Source organism: Coptis chinensis, chromosome 8 (assembly GCF_015680905.1).
Source record: "Coptis chinensis isolate HL-2020 chromosome 8, ASM1568090v1, whole genome shotgun sequence".
Classification (NCBI taxonomy): Eukaryota; Viridiplantae; Streptophyta; class Magnoliopsida; order Ranunculales; family Ranunculaceae; genus Coptis; species Coptis chinensis.
Window position 1 is genome coordinate 988,380 of NC_141463.1, and position 19,595 is coordinate 1,007,974.

Consider the following 19,595-nt stretch of genomic DNA (forward strand, 5'->3'; position numbering starts at 1 on the left):
GTACATCTTCCCTCTTCGTCCTCACTGAATTGATGATGATTGTGTCTGTTGTTCTTAAATTGTGATGGCCTGACCAAAGGTAGAAATATCTGATCTGTATGCATATATTACAATACAGATCAATCAAAGACCATCTTACCTATATTAATATCCATTCTCCGAGAATGCTCAAATTGTAGCTGACACCTGCATTTCTACTTGCTCTGACCAACTCTTCGATCTCATTGCATTACCGGTTAGCACTCATTTTATATATATATATATATATCTCCATGTTGTTGTGCTACATATAATATAATTGAGTTTGTTGATTTTTTCAGGGAGGAATGCCGGGTTCAGCGAGATTAAGAGACTGATATTTTACGCAATATTACTAGCAAGCAAGCGGAGGAGAAGAGATTGTATGGTGCTATATGTGTTGCGCCTGCCGTTACTCTTCGGCCTTGGGGACTTTTGAAAAGAAAGCAGGTAATTTAAATACGTTGTAATATTGGTTATCTACTTTTTGTCAAGTGAGCTTAACTGGTTATAGTTATTTTTGCAAGACTAAGACCATGCCAACCTTTATCTGCTGCTCTTCTAGGAAGGTATACATAATTCAATAATTATTATTTCGTCACAATTGATAATGCTGTTGTCGCTGTTGTTGTTGTTTTTGAGAATTTGGATTGCCCAACTTTCTTAATTAAGGTTTACTTACATTTCGTCTCTCTGAGAATAGATCACGGGGACGGTGATGAGGATGAGGGACGTACAAGTAATCCAAGCAAAAAGTCTTATAGTGGCCCTCCGGAAAAGAGTGATTGGGACATAGTTAAAATGTTTGTTCAGTTTCTCCAAGATTATTTAGAATCAACAAACAACATATTTGGGTCTAACTATGTCACTTCCGATATTTTGTTTCATGAGTTTATCACAGTGAGGAGTAGTTTGAAACAATTATGCGACTCTGGGGAAATCCATTTATGTGAAATGGGTTTGAGGATGGTTGAAAAGTTTGACATGCATTGGAGCCTCGAAAATAAGATCAACCCGTTATTGTTAGTTGCGGTTGTTCTCGATCCTAGGTTCAAGTTGGAATATGTGAGGTTTAGTTTGATGGATTTATATGAAGCCTCGAAGATCGATTCGATTGTAAGGAAAGTGAAGACTACATTACAGCGTTTGCATGAGTGGTACGATATGCTGGGAATAGCTCAAGTATGACATCACAGAATGAGAGTGAAGAAATTGTCTCTGACGATAAGGGTCAACGACTTTGCTACTGAATAGAGAAGGTATATCCAGAAGCAACAAAGGTTGGGGAGTGTGTCAGAGGTTGAGAAGTATTTGACATATCCTCTTGAAGAAGAAAGTGGACATAAAGCTTTTGAAATCTTGGGTTGGTGGAAGAATAATGCCACCGAGTATCCATTCCTCTCTCTCTCGGGCGCTGGATGTAATCGCCATTCCCAGTGACTTCGGTTGCATTAAAGTCTGCTTTTAGCACAACAGGTCGTATACTTGATCCATTTCACAGTTCCTTGCGGCCTAACACGGTTGAAGCCCTCATATGCATGCAAAATTGGCTCCGGTCTAATGCAAAGCCAATCAATCTTCAAGCTTCAATGAAAGAAATAGAACAATATGACGCAATGGATGCGAGTACACTTTTCAAAGCAGCCTTTGTATCGATATCTTTTGTTTATAGCTTTAATTGGTTATTTATTTAATCAGAATTGTTCGAAGCAGCAACTTCATCGTTATTATTGCAGACTTCTTCTTCTCAAAAAGTTGAAAGTTCCATCTAACTCTATTGTTTCTTTTCAATATAGCCTTCAAGCCCCTGCAACGTTTTTTACATCGATCAATGATAACTGACTATCTCATCCCCAAGACACAGTCAGCGAGAATTATTTATTGGGGTCTTGGGGACCATATACACAACCAAACGCAGGAAAAAGGCTCAAAATCTAAATCAAATTAAGGTATGTGATGAAAAAAGGCTTAAGATCTAAATTGAATTAAAGTATGTGATGAAAAAAGGCAAGGTCAATATTTGTTATTTGAATTATTGTGTTATCATTTTTTTTTTTTTCTCTTCTCTTGGTTAGTTATTTATGATTTTTAGTTATTTATTTTTTGTATCTATTTCAAAAACATGCATGTTATTGTGAGGTTCTTCTTTGTTTTGCTTCTGGTAATGACTTGACTCTGTTTTGGTGTCCTTTTTCTATTTGAAGAAATGCTTATTGAGATGTATTGAATTTGGGCTAGAAAGAGCATACTTCTTGATCTTTTTTTTTGTCATTTAATTGTTTTTTAAATTGATGATGAAGTATGTTTAAATTCTCCTTTTGTTTCTAATATATTTTTTCTAAAAACATTTGTTATGTGTTATCATTTTTATTTTTTGATGGAGAAATTGCGACACTAGAGGGAATTCAAGACATGAGGTGGAAGTTCAGTGGGCAATACTACCGAGCAATGGTGCTCTCAAAGTACTAAACATATATATGCATATTAATGTGTTTATAACAATATTATAATTAAGAGATGGAATAGGAGACAACATAGTGGATGACAAAATTTCTTAGGATTTAACTTCTCAAGCTCTTCCGGAACAGACAATGATACATACCATAGATTGTTGTAAAGGTGTCTAGAAAAGGAGTTGCTATAGTAACTATTTTGTCATTAGTGAAAAATCTAGCATTGGGCTAGCTATTATATAGAGATATAGCTAATCTGAATAAGCATTAGCTATAAGCATGACTTATTGTAGGTATTTATTTGCACCTGCCTTGAGATACCCTGGATCATTTCTCCGCGGCAATAGTGCAAGCATTGGGTAGCAAGATAAGGAGATATATATACCCTGCGTCATGAAAACCAAATGGCTAAAAAATATGGGATCACTAATTATCATGTACTTACCTCTTCTAACTTTTGGTGTTCACCTGTTTAAGATCAATAAATTTTAGCCTTGGGGCACTTTATTACAGTTTAGACTATGCATGCTCCTAGGCATTTCTATGCCATAAAACATCTTGCATTCATTATTTTTCACTTCTTCTAATACAATTGCTGCTACTATGCAACTCTGGAAGCAAATTTAAAAAGTTGGAAAAGGAATTTTATGCAAGCTTCATGTATGTTATGTCATCTCTGATTTTTTATTTTATTTTTTTGTTAATAGTGGTATATCCAAGAAATAAAGTTTGGAAGCAGTGATTGTATGACATGCAGCTTGAGAGGTAACTATCAATATTTCATCCAATATTAAATCATGTTGTTTTCTGATTTTTATAAATTTATTTCTTAACCTCTTCCAAATGAAATTTTGATTTTCTAATAAGAAGCGAACCTTGGCTACAGTACAGGTGTAGTTTTTCTACCGAATTTTTATCAACAGTTTTCTGTTGCACACCATCATGTTTTGCTCGAGGATGGGAGGGAAACGTGTCTGCAAGTGTGAGACCTTATTTACACATTTTGACATTGTACATTCTATTTCCTTAAATCACAAATTAAGTAGTTATTATAAGCTTCCCGCCTACCTAATTTATGTCTTCCACGATTTAAATATCGATAGTGTTCTTTGTTGAAACTCTATTTGAGACCGCCATGGTTCTATATGTCAAAACTGTAGAAATGGTTCTTTGATGGGTATTTTCGTAGCTTAGACTGTACATTAATCATTTAAACCAAAGATTAAATTGAATTTTCTATTATACATATCATAGTTGATGTTAATTGCTATTGTTTGAAATAGTTCCATACCTTTGTCGGTTATTGTCATGAAAATGTTATGTATCTTGGAATGTTTCTCACGCATTATAAACTTATGGAATGGTAGGAAGAATCTTAGTTTTACTTTTTATTTAAATAAAATTACATTAGACCTCAAAATCTTAAACTGGAATGCGTATGGAATTATATTTTCATTTGTTAATGTAACTTCTATTTCTCATCAAAATAGTATTATATTATCTGACCCGGGCAGTTGAATGCTTAGCATTTTCTGGAGCTCTTAGTCATTGCGGTAGCTTTTGGTTGTCCCTCCTAATAATTAATAATATAGATTTTTGCTTTCTATAAAAGTTTGATTTTTTTTTTCCTATTCTTTAGTCATATTAATGGCTATTTTTTTTTATGTGATAAAATGGTTTTAATTGTGAGTTTGACTGTTTGAGCAGTTGTCTCATAAAATGGTTTCATTGCACTTTGTTACCTATGCTTGGGATGTCGGTCAGTATATATAACAATGACAAATGTGATAATTTGTTTACTCTTGCATTTAAAATTTCTAATATTGTTTTCATCAATAATTTCAGCAGCTATAGAAGCTTATAAAATCGAAGAACCAAAGACACTCGCTTGGAGGCTCTAGAAAAGCTATACAGTGATTTGAAACAAGACCATTACGAGCCAACGACCAGCAAAATGAGTCCAACGGGCTAACGACAAGCAAAATGAGTCCAACATACCCTGCTTAACAAATATTATGGTTGTGATCTATATGATATATGCAGTCAGAACTACCACTAAATATATTAATTTGCATTTGGCAATATATTAGATATTCCATTCAAGGTTTACACTAGACATATTGGTAACAACATAATTTGGCACAAATACAAAACTGACATGTACACAATATGTATGTTTGTTATATATATAAGCACATAACTTAGATTTTTTGTATAGACTTTTGAATTGGTGTGGTATATTGACCTTTTTTTGGCATTGCACGACGAGTGGTAGAACAAACTCTAGGGATGCAAAGATTAGTGGTTAATCACATGGCCACTTTCAAGGTGCACAACAGATATGTTCATGGTGCACAACGAATTGCAACTATTTATGGTCGTACAAGTACCAAACAATGAAGGATCACCGCAGAAAACAATTATATTATGTGGTATACTATAGAGAGTGATTAGACTATGCAGATAGATTTTTTGTATGAAAAAGCAAAAAAATAAAATGTACACTTGAACGAGTTTTTGAAGTATGTGAGAGTTTAGGACTACTAATAAGATCATTTAGTTATGTAAATGTATTGCTCTCTATGTGAAATGTGAAAGAGAAATATAAAGTTGAACGTGCAGAATTTTGTCGTATTTTTGTGTCTATTGATATTTTTATGTATCTACTTATATACTGATATATTCAATGGCAATGACAGTTCATTTTTGTGTTTCCAATAATCATCTTCTCTTTACTTCTTCAAGCTTTTTAGTCTTCTTTTAATTTTATGTTCTTTTCAAGGCAAGTTAGAAGTTTGCAACTACTCTTCAACATCAAATATCTCCTCTTTCACCAAGTTGCAAGCATCACAGCCCTTACCTTATCTTTTGTTTCATGGCTGGGATTGCATCACACAATCATTAGGTGAGATTCTTTGGCTAGCTATGAATAAATAATAGGAAAATAAAAGATCATTGATCGATATAAGACCATGTTAATTTCTTAGTGATGTCTACGTCTTAAAAGTTATAACTCATGTAATTTCCGTTCACTGAGAAACTTTGGATACAATGGTTTGCTAACATTGTTAAATAATATAACATGTGAGAACTTTCTTACTCTTAAAATTGTTCTTCAATAACATTCATTTTTCTCCATTGTTATGTTAACAAGTTTAGGATTAATTTGAAAGGAATTGAACTTATAATCTTCAGTTAATTATATTTGTAACTTCATAATGTTACTGTTTCGACAAAAGCTAACACTAGGAACTATATATATATATACTAGGTATTACCCGTGCCGAAGGCACGGTTGTACTTACCGATTTTTTTACAACCCAATTTGTGCCTAGTAAGCAAGTCGTTGTCGTTCACAATTTTGTCTCGTCATGCATTTTATGAAATTGTGTTAATTGTCTCCAACTCTCCACTCAAGAAAATTATTGTATTACAAAATTTAATCAAACAAAAATTAATGAAGAAAAAGAGATAATATTTTAAAAATAAAAATAATGACAGTAAATAAAAAGGAGTAATGAAAATCCTCTCTTCGCTTAAACAATTGGATATGTACGTACAAACCTTTGTACATGTGTAAATAATAAGTGTTTGAACCCGACTACTTTCATTTCATATCCGCCTTCAATCAAGAATGACTGCAAACACCAGGCACCCACATACCATCTTTCCCAGTTCATTAGAAAGAGATAATAAACACTAGACACCTTGTTGTGCAGGCTAGCAGCCTAATCTGGCAGTTCAATTGTATTCTCCATTGTGTCTTTCTCAAGAAAAGTTTGTTGTTGCAATGACTAACCATTTCCTTGTTCTTTGCCTCTCCTTAAGCTTTATGTCTATGATGCATGTTGCATCCTTATCATTTGTCTTAAAGTACTACTCTTCAATAGCAGCTTCCATTAACCAAATATAAGTATAGTTGCATGTGCACATACGAAAAGAGAACCATGAATCTTGAAGTTTTGCAATACTAATACTCATTTACCTATAACAAAAACAAATTAAAGTTAAAAATGGAATACACATAGTGCCCTACCAACTGCAAAAAAGAAAACATAATATACAACAAAAAATGTGTACTTGTTAGGTTGAACACAACAGAGAAAGACATTTGGATATTCAACCAAGGAAGGGTAGTATAGGAAGGAAAATCCTCCATTTTTGCAAGTAAGTTTCCGGTGAATATTGTGTGAACACAATAGGTTATAAAACCATCAGACAAACACAATAGGTTATAAAACCATCAGACAAAGAAACATCGTTCTGCTCATTGTACACATAGAATTGACCATTTTCTTTCATAAGTCAAATCTGGAGAACTCCCATCCAGTACTTTAGCACTTTAGTACATTATACTTAAATAGTGTATATCAAATGTCAATACCTTGTAGACATATATTAAAGATATAAAAACCAATAATTTACCAAAGATAATAAGCCAAACAGAAAGTTATTCATGCAAATATAAAAAGAATAAGCAATCAGTAATACATGCCCATAAACTGAAATTCTAAGTTCACCCAAAAACCAAGGTTACCAACCATGATGATGGCTTAAGAAACATCTCAAGGATCATATCAGAAGTGTTGTGCACATTTAAATGTATACAAATAGCAGCTCTTTCATACTTCTGCGTGGGAAATGAAGTCTTGTTCTTCCATGGGAAAAAAAAAATTGTTCCTAATATTCATCACGACAAATACACCATAATGAGTTGGGCATCAACTTGTGAGATTAGGATTCCACCATTGCCTCCTCCATTTCCTTTTGTAACGGTCATGTCTATTTTGGCTAATTTGAGATATGAATATTAACTCCATATCCTAGACATATTTCTTGGTCGTAACTACAGCACTACACTACCTAATGTATTTTTCGGTTTCATTTCTCCGACTATATATCGATTTGAAAACTGAATTTAGATCCCAAAAACCAATAATACCTCAGTACATTATGCACATATCAAAAATAAAATTCTTTAGTTTACATCATAAGTACTTGAGTGAAACTGTATTTCTATTTTCCTTTCTCTGAAAATGTAAGGACAATAAAACTTTAAAATATATATAGGGTTTAGTCTACATTGACACCCCTTATACATATGCTTTCACTGAATCATGCATGCACATCCTTTCGTGGAAGATCAAGTAATGGGACTATCTAATGTGATAGCCGGATACTCAGTTATAGACCTGATATGGGCTTCTAATTGACAATTTTGAAATAGAATCCTAAATAGATATAGATGACAATCCAAATCCTAACATGCTTTGCCATCACTTATGCAACATCTTTTTGATAGGAAATGTACATTAATTATAAGGCATACCTCAGTTGACATTCAAAATGAAAAAGTTAGCATGTGCCATATGGTGTCGCGACACCCAACACACTCGTCTCCAACCAAAAACCAAATCCTAAAATGAATATAATACTTATCGAAGAATTCAACCTAGATGCCCTTCCCGTAGCTTTCGAAGGAAAGAAAGACGACAAAATAGAGCAAGGGCAATTTGTTTGAAGAAAGGAAAAAACATATTTAAACTAAAGTGAGAGGGAGGCAATCAAATCTTTGGTGTAATAGACACATGGCCTGTTGGATATCTATATATCATAACACTATTATACTGCATCTATATAAGAAAAACGTTAAAGATAGAATTAATTAATATATTAACAACAATACTAACAATACTCAAAATAGCGCAAAATCGGTAAAAGAAGATAAGGTTTTTGGTGTGTTAGGTATGTACCTTGAATATACAATAAGCAATACCATCTACATATGCAAAGGCCTAAGTTCGAAACATTTCATTAGGAGTGCATGAAAGCCTCAAGGCCAGCTGCCTCTGTGAAAGCTTGAGTCGAACCTCAAAGGTGCTTGAGGCTTAAAGAAAAAAATGGGATTGTTGATGGAATATTTTGGTTTCTAAGAGAATGAGGTGTTTTGATGCACAAAACATGACATTATAAGGAGCTTTTAATCTTTTTAAAAAGTTATATGTGGTTAATTAGTAACAAAAAAATATTAAATAAAAAGTAAGAAAATATATACAAATATATAAGCCTTAAGGTGCTACACTAATATAACTCTTAGGCCTCAGTGTGTATTCTAAACCTTGGAGGTAACCTACGGTAAGGTGTATAGCTCAATAAGGTTGCAGTCTACCCCTATAGGTACGTATAGTGGCAATGGCAATGGCAATTTCAGCATCAACAAAGCTTCTAACTCGCTCGCTCATTGGTTGGGATCTTGCCAACATAACTTTTACAATTACATATATAACATATTTGGTCTTTGAAATCATACACTATGCAAAGTGCGACCAACACTCATTATCGAAAGTAAACTATGAAACACTAATCCTAATTACGCGATGTGTCCTAAAAAATAATGAAAAAATAATCCAGATATTACTACACACCAAAACAATATTATATAAATAGCCCTAACTTTGAATGAAACTTATGAAAGAACCACTTCCAAAAAATACAATTAAATTTTTTATTGGCTTTTCATTTCGAGGTTGGAAAATAATGTAGAAGAAGAAATAAATAAACTACAATTTTTAAATTTTCCTACTTTGGTTATACCTCGAAGCTACTTTGAATGTCATCCAATGCATTTTGCATATTTGTAATAATGCTCAACATTGACACTCTCCATCGAGTTAAAAATGGGGAAAACATTAAAGGGAGCACCACAAAATGCAAAATGGATATAGTGAATGGAAGAAATTGTTTTAATATGAAAGTTTACCAACCTTAAATGAGACAGATCATATCTAAGGAATTGATCTCGCATTTGAACCCTCGATTCCCCAAAACCCATAATTGATCTTGTGCTTAACCTGCAAGTTAAAGTGCCAGGATCAAAAGACAAAACTTGGTTAAGTTGAATATACTCGTAATATACAGACATTGGCTTTGCTCGTTTTGGAACTACTGAAAATATACAGACATTGACTTTGCTCGTTCAGGAACTACTGAAAATAGTACATTTTGGTATTGAATCATCAAAAATTTGGTGAAGTTCTTCTTGTTAAGGACTCGGCAATGTATTCTGTGGAATAGAAAAGCCACGTCCTCCATTCGCCATATCTACATGGTCACAGTTCTACACATGGTTGCATTATCTAGAACAATACATATCTAATCGATGTCTCCCGCTCGCTCACCTTCATTGTAATTCATAACATAACAAATTTACAAAGATGCAAGAGTTTGTATCAAGTCATTGATTTAATTGTTTTTTGCAACTGTTTTCATGGTCAAAATGAATGTAGATTCAATCTCATAGAACTCAATCATTTAGAAATACCTAAGCGGATAACTCAAGACAAATAATAATAGAATTGAGAAAATCCCTTTACAGCAGAACACCCAATTAGACTTAAAAGAATACAAAATATAACTTATAAAAGAATTGGCGAGTGTACCAACCAAGTTCCATCATGCATGTGCTGGGAATTGCCATTAAGCATATAACGGTTTGGAGCAACTGTTTTGATACACGTCTATAACACGTACAATCAAGAAGTAGTGGAAGGGCATCGTTAAGGAGGCGCAAGCTTGCTGGTTGAAACCAATAGGTGAGGGATTAGTGATCAAAACACAAAGCTGCCCACAAATCAAAATTTGAACCTTAATACCCTAAATATCCCAGGCAATCATAAGCCATGGAGAATGCAAATTATATGATCTAATCACTTTATCGATTAATATCTATATGCATTTCAGACTGCATTCAATTCATTAGTTTAGTCCAACTTTAGAGGAATATAACCATATCGAAATACTCTTTTTGGATTGCCATAACTTCGAGTATGACTTTTTCATCCATATAAAGAGTACTCCCTTCAAGTCAAATTAATAATTAATTTAGTTGTTTTGATAGGTTGAAATAAAGCCTACCAAATATAAATTAGCAAAACTAAAATACCAGCAATCACATGGTCCTATCACTCCTAGGTTCTAATGTTTTGAAAATAGATCAATGGTACTCCAACCAGACCACAAAGACCATCTAGTTCAACCCTTTGTTCACACAGTCATTTTATCTAAAGATGCGAAACCGCCACAAATTCATCAAACCTGAAACAATGACCAAGATAATTATTAGGAGACGAGAGTTTGCAATTCAATAATATAAACAAATCAATTTTAAGTGACGCTAGATTTTGCAAAGGGGAAAAAAAATTGGGATGTCGATCCATAAGTCTGGTCGTAGAAGTTTCAAATTCCTCTCTTAACCACTAAGATCTTACATCCATCCATGCCTCATTTCGAAACCACGCTTCCCACTGTTAGCAAAGGACACTGCTAGCAAATCTTTTATAAGTCCACACCTTGTGCATGTCACAAATTATCACGTGCAAATGTTTTTGTACTGGAGTTGCATTTGGCAAATTGCACGAACTCATTATGCAATATTGAGTTCCAAGTCATGCATGGAAATATAAACTGAAAAATCCTCAAGAACAAAATCTTTTAAAAAATTGAAAAACAATTTGGTCTAGAATATTTCAATATTTAAAAAATAAATCGTTGATGAGAGAACATTTAGGGAATTAAGTTCAGGACTCCCCAATCACCTGCTTTAGATACCTAGAGGTTAATGCTTTTGAAATATCCAAGGTAACACACGAAATATCTTCACCTTCATCACTTTATGCCTAATTAGGTGTAAAAAGCAACATAACCAATCGATCACTTTTGAAATATTCACTACCATAATATTTGTAAAGTGGGTATACACAACTCACTTTCTTGATGGCGCTTGTGATGGATGGTCTACAGTACAACTTAAGTGATAAGTAGGCTTCAGGTTATTCTTTACACTTCTCAATTTGTTAAAATTCTTGATGGAAGCTAATAAACAGTAGACTATCTGTACTGCTGAAAATAAACAAAAGAAATGTATATGGTGTTGACTAACAACATAAAGAAAAATAGTAAGAAACATAGCAAAGCTTCATTTCCTTGAGAAAGTTGCCTGAGATTTGTTGGATTTGAAACGGAGAAAATATGCCTGATTGAAGTGGCCAGCGCAATTTGCCAGAAATCTTGGACAAACACCAAGAAATACGTCTAAGCAAACAAACTAATTTTCATATCTAGAAGATAAAGAAGCAAAATAGAGGGCATTTGCATATTATTCCTTACAAAAATATAGGTATGGCTAGAGGAGGCATGTTAGTTTGTACCTTGTGAAGAATTTTTCTACATGGTTCCACCAAGTGAAATACAACTAATGAGAGAGAGAGAGAGAGTGAAATCCGAAAGTTGTGGCTAGAGGAAGCCAGAGGAAGATGACAAATGGACTCAAGGTGATGGGTGAAGGGAACTATTTTCATTAATAAATAAAAGAGTCTCTTTCATTAAAACTTTTTAATTAGGAACATGAAACTTCATATAGGAGAGAATGAGGCAGTAACGGATGGGAAAGGGGGAGGAAAAAAGGGGTAGGTGTTAATGGCATTAAAGTTGAAGAAGCGACGGTTACAACAAATGTTTAAGGAGGCCTAATGTTACGCCATTTCTCATTTACTTTACACTAAAGCCCATGCCCGAAGCCCGCCTTTTAAACATTTTTAGGAGAGAAATTAAATAAATTAATTGGCATTCATTTTTTTGTTTTTTGGGAAAGTTTTGGTTATTTTTATGAATGAATTCATGACTAAAGTAATTAAGTATAATTAGTGTTTTAATTACATGAAGAGTAACTCATGGGAAATTAATTGAGGAATTCAAGCCAACATTTAAAGCGATCCCCACCGCACATCTGCCCTCATCAAACTCAGATCCCTACAAAATCCCGACCACCCTTTGTCTACCCATTTTGTTTTATTATAATAGACTAGGTATAACCCGTGCCTTCAGCACGGTTGTCTTTAGGTTTCTTAAAAAAACAAAGTTAATATATATAATTACTCAATATAATTTGTTTAATGTTCACCAAAAAAAACATATATTCCTATAAGACATGTCAACTTTAACATGTGTAGTTGCAGTTTTTGACTTAATTGAATAATTTTTAATTATATTAATATGAGCTCTTATGGTCAACACAGTACATATTTTTATTTAGATACTTTAGTAGGATTTTTTTAATAAAAAAATATAGTTAATTGTTAATGATGTTATTATATCCAATTGATCTACATTTCTAGTGGCCATGTTTGTTGGTATAGTTTTTTAAATCATGGAATATGTCTAGAAACTTGACAATGGTATATGTATTTTACAAAATAGACCTCTTTAATTAAATATATTGCATACAAAGACACAATATATAGTTAAGGAGCTACTTAATGCTTACAATTTGCAAGCAATGCAACTTGTACAACTATGACTCCCACCAAATATCACCTTCAATAAACTTCATTAAATATGTGTCTACTCTTTGTACAGATAAAAGTAAAAACTTTGATGAAATAAAATACACAACAATACAATATTAACCAAATATGCATTAAGTTAAACCCATTCAAAGGTCAACCACCCATAAGGTCAAGCTTCAGTGATGATCCTTCAAAAAATGCCAACTTTTACTTATACTTCTAAATTCATTTTGGGAGGTTCATCAATTTCCACAATCCACTTGTATTCGATGGACTATAAGGTTGGTGGTACCTTGTTGTCAAGCCAATACAAACACCTTATACTAATTTCTCTTGGGCATTCTTGATTGAGACGTGTTTGATGCAACTGGGTGAATACCCATTCCAATATATGCATTAGCTAGGTGTTGCAATCCTGTGGAAAAGAGTAATGTTAGACTTTAGGAGGCTAAATTTCTCATCTAGGATTATCGGGAAAAAAAGAGCAATTTAACATCGCTCGACTTTAAGCTCGATCAAGTCGACTCAGCTTAGTGAAATTTCCACTATTTGAAAGTACTTATAAAAACAGATCTAGCCATCAACTTAATCAAATCTCAAAAAGTCTGCACTACAATAACTGTTTTTTGTTCCCAGTTGATTCGAAAATTGTATCGATTTCAAATACCATAAGAATTCTATAATTCATAGATTTTTTCCCAGCTTTCTTGATAAGAGTCCTAGGGATTCTTATTGTATTGTGAAAAAGAGATGCATATGTGTACATTTAGTCCCAAATTAGGTATGGGGATTGTGAAAATCTATTTACGCTTACCTTCCTCAAAAATTTTGGTTCTACATGACACCACTCATGAAACCATTTAATCCAACAATGGAGGATGAGTAACGACAACAACACAAAAATGAAATCCTTTCAACAAATTTGTTAGCATATACGATAAAAAAAACATTCATTCCATTTCAAAATCTATAAAGAAAAGAAAATGACCTTTATCTTGGAAACCACTATTGTGGAAGTCACAAACATACCTGTAAAAAAAAGGGAAAATAAAAAGTCTGACTTCAAATAGTGAAGAGTGACTACAATGAATACACACAAATCATTCCCAAACCAAAAATTGGTTTTATAGACATGTTGCCATTGCTAGCTTCTTATATACGTCTAGTCCATATAATATTCTACTACTCAAAAAACCCTAGCAAGAATCATTAACACCTACCATGCTAGCCACTACTTCTTCCACGAACAAATTCTAACTAAATCAGGGTAAACTATTATGCTTATATGATGACCCTCAATGCAATTAAAATTGAAAACGTCTTTGACAAAGAAAACAAAAGTACTTCCTACCATTTTCTTGGATACATGCTATATAAAAACAAAGTCAAAACATTTGCAATTAATTTAGGATCATAACCCTATTCATCAATAATAGGTTGGTGCTAACCTCGACCGGATTACCGGGTATGTCAAGACTCAATGCATGAACACTTCGATTGTAATCTTAAGCACATACATAAACTATTATTCTTAAAGATGTGGACCTGAAAGTATAAGATTCAACAAAAGTTTAGAATGAACATCCACACAAAAAAAAATGTTAAACCACAAAAACACGAAGTACAAAATTGGTCATATTATGAATAAACAAATTCATTCTTCAACCATATATGAACCGCATAAACAAACTAATATAAATGACACCCAAATGCCTCAACCCCACTAAGCTATATGTATATTAGAAAATAACATATTGAGATAAGGAACAGGAGTATTTCTATCCAATATTATCAGGTGAAAGGGAATGCCTGGTGCTCTAGGCTCCCCAAATTGTGTTTTTGATAACAATTTGCCTACGGAGACCAACCGGTTCAAACATGAAACAATGGCCACTACAATTATTAGGAGATGAGATCGAGTATCCCTTGTACAACAATAATCCTCTCTTATTATCTTCCTGCTCACCCCGCTTAAGCTATTATTGTTTTAAGGTTACCACCCCATGCTTTATGTTGCCTCCTCCGCTTTTAGGTAGTATCGCTTGTATGTTTGCCAACCTTTTCAACTACCAACTTGCCTCTCATGAATACACAATTCAATATGCAAACACGACCACTATATACTATGGCAACCCAAAGGGCATAGTTTTTTTAGTTCAAACCATACTATTTTGCAAACAGATATAATTAAGAAAATCTGACCCATGTAGAAACAACACGACAAACCATGGAAAGTATAGTCTTAAGCATACTGGAAAAGAAAAATAAATATGAAACATAACAAAGTCTATGTAAGGATCAAACAACTGCCGGTTGCAAGACTTTGAGTCTACGTGTGACATAGTTTTTTTAGTTCAAACCATACTATTTTGCAAACATATATAATTAAGAAAATCTGACCCATGTAGAAACAACCACGACAAACCATGGAAAGTATAGTCTTAAGCATACTGGAAAAGAAAAATAAATATGAAACATAACAAAGTCTATGTAAGGATCAAACAACTGCCGGTTGCAAGACTTTGAGTCTATGTGTGATTGGAACAATTAAAATTAGAAATAGGATGCCCATACCATTTCTATGGAATAAAATAAAACCTAGAAGCCTATGTTTTCTTACAATGCTTCTTGTCTCGCTTTTAAGGCTCACTCAACCAACTTCTTGTGTTTTGTATTCTTTCAATGGCTCTTTCCTAAATATATGAAGTCAAAGTAATAAATTAAGGAGGAACATCTAAAATTAATGTCATCTTTCACTTTTTGCTTTTTTTCCAAATCTTTTGGTAAAGTAAAGGCTATATAGTATGTAATTTTTTCATGAGTAGTATACCTTGTTTAGAAAAAACCAAAGTTTAGAAAAATACTACAAAAAGAAAAGAGAAAAAAGAAAAACATAATTAAGAAACCGTAACTTAAAATGAGCAAGTATGACACTTCACCCCAAAGAAAATCTGAGATCCATGAGAACTGATGAAGTGGGATAAGACGCGTCTTCAACTCAAATAAAGTACAGTAAGAAATGAAAGTATATAGTCCAATTCATGCCAATGAAACATTAAAAATCTACCGAAGTTTAGTCCTTTCAAAAAGAAAAAAAAATAAAATAAACAGAAAAATTAGTGGTTTAGTAACTATGCAAGGGTTTGTAACGTGTGTTTTGAATTTATTATCCTTGATAATGCTACTTTTCAAGCTAACACTATAAACTCATTCCCAATTCATATTGTCTTCTACTCAGTCACCTACACCATCAACATTCATAACTACTCTGAAAATTAGCATGTACTAATTTTTTTAGCTAGATCAAATAATTGCTTATGGATAGTGATGTAAAATAAGTCACTATCACTATTTGAACAATGATGATAAAGATATTCTTAATAGATAAATTCAAACATGCACGGTCTAATAAAATTTCATGTGATGTAAGCGAGATACCTCGACAAACGATAGGAACAAAATCGCAAACTACATATTCAAAATTGATATGGCAAAACAATACAACAAAAACTCTATTTAATATCAAACCTGGGTGGATATAAATTATTTGCCATGGAGAGAATACCAAGCACCAAGATGTTTCAACTCGGGTTTTATCTCATCAAATTTCTAACCATTTATTGATTCGCCACCACAACTTGTACCCGTAGGATCTCCACCTTGCACAACAAAATCCTCAATAATGCGGTGGAATTTGACATTGTCGTAATAACCTCTTCGAGATAGCTCAATGAAGTTTCTACAAGTTCTTGGAGCATGTTTGTAGTACAACTTCGATAGTAAAATGGACCCATGGAAGTTTCTAGTGTGACCTCAGGTGGTCCACCTTCTACACATGTTGACTGTACTCAATCCCAACGTGTTAAGATCCAGTCCACAAATGCATGGTTCTGCCAGAGTATAAGTTGACCAACAATGGATGACCTCTTAAGCTTATTAATAGTTTCTACACAATGTAGCACTTGTACTAAAATAAATAGCATAATACGACAAAAAAAATGGAAAAAATACAATTAGTAAAGTACACACTTTTATATATATATATATATATAAAAAAAAAAGAGAATGGGTTAGAGTAGTTAGTTAGGCAACTAAATTGATGCATATTTCATCGGAGTCGTTGCTTGAAAAATTGTCCATATGTAATATTTTAGAAAGACATGTAATAAAAGGATGAATCATAGTCCAGATTGCACAAAGTCTGTATAAATAATTGAAGATCAATTTCATCAAATAGATACTAATCAAAGCAAAGGAAGGACTCAAAGACACCATAGTGCTAACCCACAATGATTGCAAATCAAGAAGAAAGAAAGCACAAGTGTTAGTATTCAACACAAACTAATTAGCCCATCTCTCATTTCTCTCTACCTTACTCTTTCTTTCCTTAAGTTTCTAGTTCCAACCAAACCTCAAAAAGGCCACTGATTTCTTGTGTTTTTTCTACCAATTTTGTTCCTAATTAAACATACATTTATGTCTCTTTTTACTTCTTGTCGTTCTTATCTTTCCCCTGTCTAGCTATTTAGGTAACTTCTCTTAGCATATTTTTTTTCTCAATGAGTGCTACATCAAATTATGGCAGAGTGGAAGAAAAAAATATTTGGCATTCGCCCACAAACCACAAAAATAATAAAAATCACATGAATCACAACCAATACGCACCCAAAAAAATATATTAAAAATGTCATTTAAAAGTTATGTGCAATGTAGGAACAAAAATACCCAAATCTATATGTACACCAGGTTTCCCCAAAAATCGGGTGCAAACATAAAGTCTTATGTTTCTTCCAGAACATCACTACGCATACCAAAAGCAATGGACAAAGGTGACAAATTGCCACAGTGATTTAATCTTCGATGTACAATCCAAGGACTTCCCTGATGTAACTCTCATTTCCTCCATTAGAACTGAAATTGTTCGGTAAAGGGAATAATGAAATTCCTACTTAATTGGAACAACAAAAAATATAAAAAGGACCAATCATGGAAACGTGTACATCGAAAAACAGTTTTCACATTTATAGTTATGTACTATCTTGAAACTCATTAGAATTTAGAAGGAGCTATGTACCAAAGAAATTCTGAAATTTGGACGAAAATAAAACAAAAGCACAATAATTATATCAAATCCCATAATATTGAACTACTTAAATTTAGGGAATACTTTCGCAATTTGTACCTTTTGAAGACCTTTCATGAGATGGTTACAGCAAGTAACTTTTTGGAAATCAAGAACAGATAGAATATCTCACTAAACATGAGAGTGATTGTGTAGAGGCTTATATTTATAGTGGGAGAGTTAAGAGACTCCATTAGAGGCGTTTTCGGTTTTCAAGTCAATAAAGAAGAAGTTAATAGAGATTAGAGAGGGAGTTACGGCAAAGAGAGTTTAATTGCCCAAGAAGTTCTCGGGTCTTTAAAATTGGGCGTCGGGGTTTCTTTTCTAAAATACATGTTTTACTCTTATCCAAGCCCAAGCCCAAGCCCAAGCCCAAGACATTCATCTCACTTGAATCCTCCATCATATCTTAGGCCTAAATCCTAATACAATCTTGGCCACCCATTTTGGAGAAGGCAATGGGAGAGATGAACAATTTTGGGGCTTTAAACTTGACCTCACCAACCTCCATAGTAATTAGATGGAGAGCATTGAGGGTTCAAAATATATTGTTTGAGAGAAAACTTTTAGATTTCAAAAGCAATTCAATTCATCCACCCAAAAAAATTCCATTGTATTATGGTGGAAATGGACGTTTCAAAATTTCTTAAATGGTGTAGAAATTTAAATATAACTATTAATACAGCTGTATTTTTTTAGTAATTGATTAACTTTTTTTAATACAATCCTTAAAAGCACTTAATAAATGTCATTAATACTTTTAAATGGCATTGAATAGGAGTTTCAAAATGTTCTAGATCGTATATCTGTCCCAATCTAACTCAGATCCCCACGCGATCCCGATCTCTCTTTGTCTTGCCATTGTGTTTTATTATAATAGACGTAAGGGTCTGAAATCGAAAACTAATTGAAGGGAAAGCAAATTGAATCATGTAAAGAACCTGTTGGAATCCTGGCAGTAAGAGTTCGGTTAGCTGAGGCCGAAAATCTAGAGCAAGAAACAAACAGAGAACATGAATTGTTAAATGAACAATTAGAAAAGATGGACGGTGATGTAAAGAAATAGGCATTAGTAATAGAAAAGCACCTCTTTGAACAATGCCGAAACTGGAGCGAGAGTTTAGCGATTTGTGAGAGGGCGAATGATCCAAGTTTTATACTGAGAGTAGAGGAGCAACGTAAGGGAAAAATCATTGTTGTTTTAATAGCAGTCAGTATTGGTTATTTTGGAAGGCCAAATGAGAGAGAGGAGTTACAGTATCTGTGAAATTAGTCGTTGAGGATAGGCATTTTTATGAGGATGTGAAATTAGTGGTTGTGAAATTAACTCATGCCGTTTCTTTGAGAGCTTGAAAGGTGGGAGCTTAGAGTATACTATTAGTGGGAGATGAAGTTGGATCGTTAAGCTCAATTTTTAATTTATCGTGCTAGAGTGTAGTGTGGTTGAAGCCCAAGCCCATTCAAATTAGATCCGGAAGTCAGTGTTTAGAATGTATATATTTGAGAAAGAAAACTCATAACTTAGTCGTTAACTTTGTTTTAAATGCAATAAATAGGAAAGAGCCAAATGGGAAAGAAGAGCAATTTGATTTATGCCCATTATTTTTTAGTAATTGAAAATTTGATAATATTAAGAATCCAATGTACAACCAATGCATG

The 19,595-nt window shown here is 33.3% G+C and overlaps 2 long non-coding RNA genes across 2 annotated transcripts; one reads left to right on the forward strand and one right to left on the reverse strand.

Moving 5' to 3' along the window:
- Positions 1 to 98: 98 nt before the first annotated feature.
- On the forward strand, positions 99 to 3,526 carry LOC147479181 (uncharacterized). The gene is made up of 5 exons (XR_015205183.1): positions 99 to 235; positions 321 to 1,644; positions 1,815 to 1,967; positions 3,179 to 3,236; positions 3,363 to 3,526. It is a non-coding gene; the product is annotated as an uncharacterized LOC147479181 (long non-coding RNA).
- Positions 3,527 to 5,909: 2,383 nt separating this feature from the next.
- Positions 5,910 to 10,307, reverse strand: LOC147479182 (uncharacterized). Its single transcript, XR_015206570.1, has 3 exons — positions 9,915 to 10,307; positions 9,236 to 9,322; positions 5,910 to 6,456 (listed from the first exon to the last, which is right to left on the reverse strand). It is a non-coding gene; the product is annotated as an uncharacterized LOC147479182 (long non-coding RNA).
- Positions 10,308 to 19,595: the final 9,288 nt, after the last annotated feature.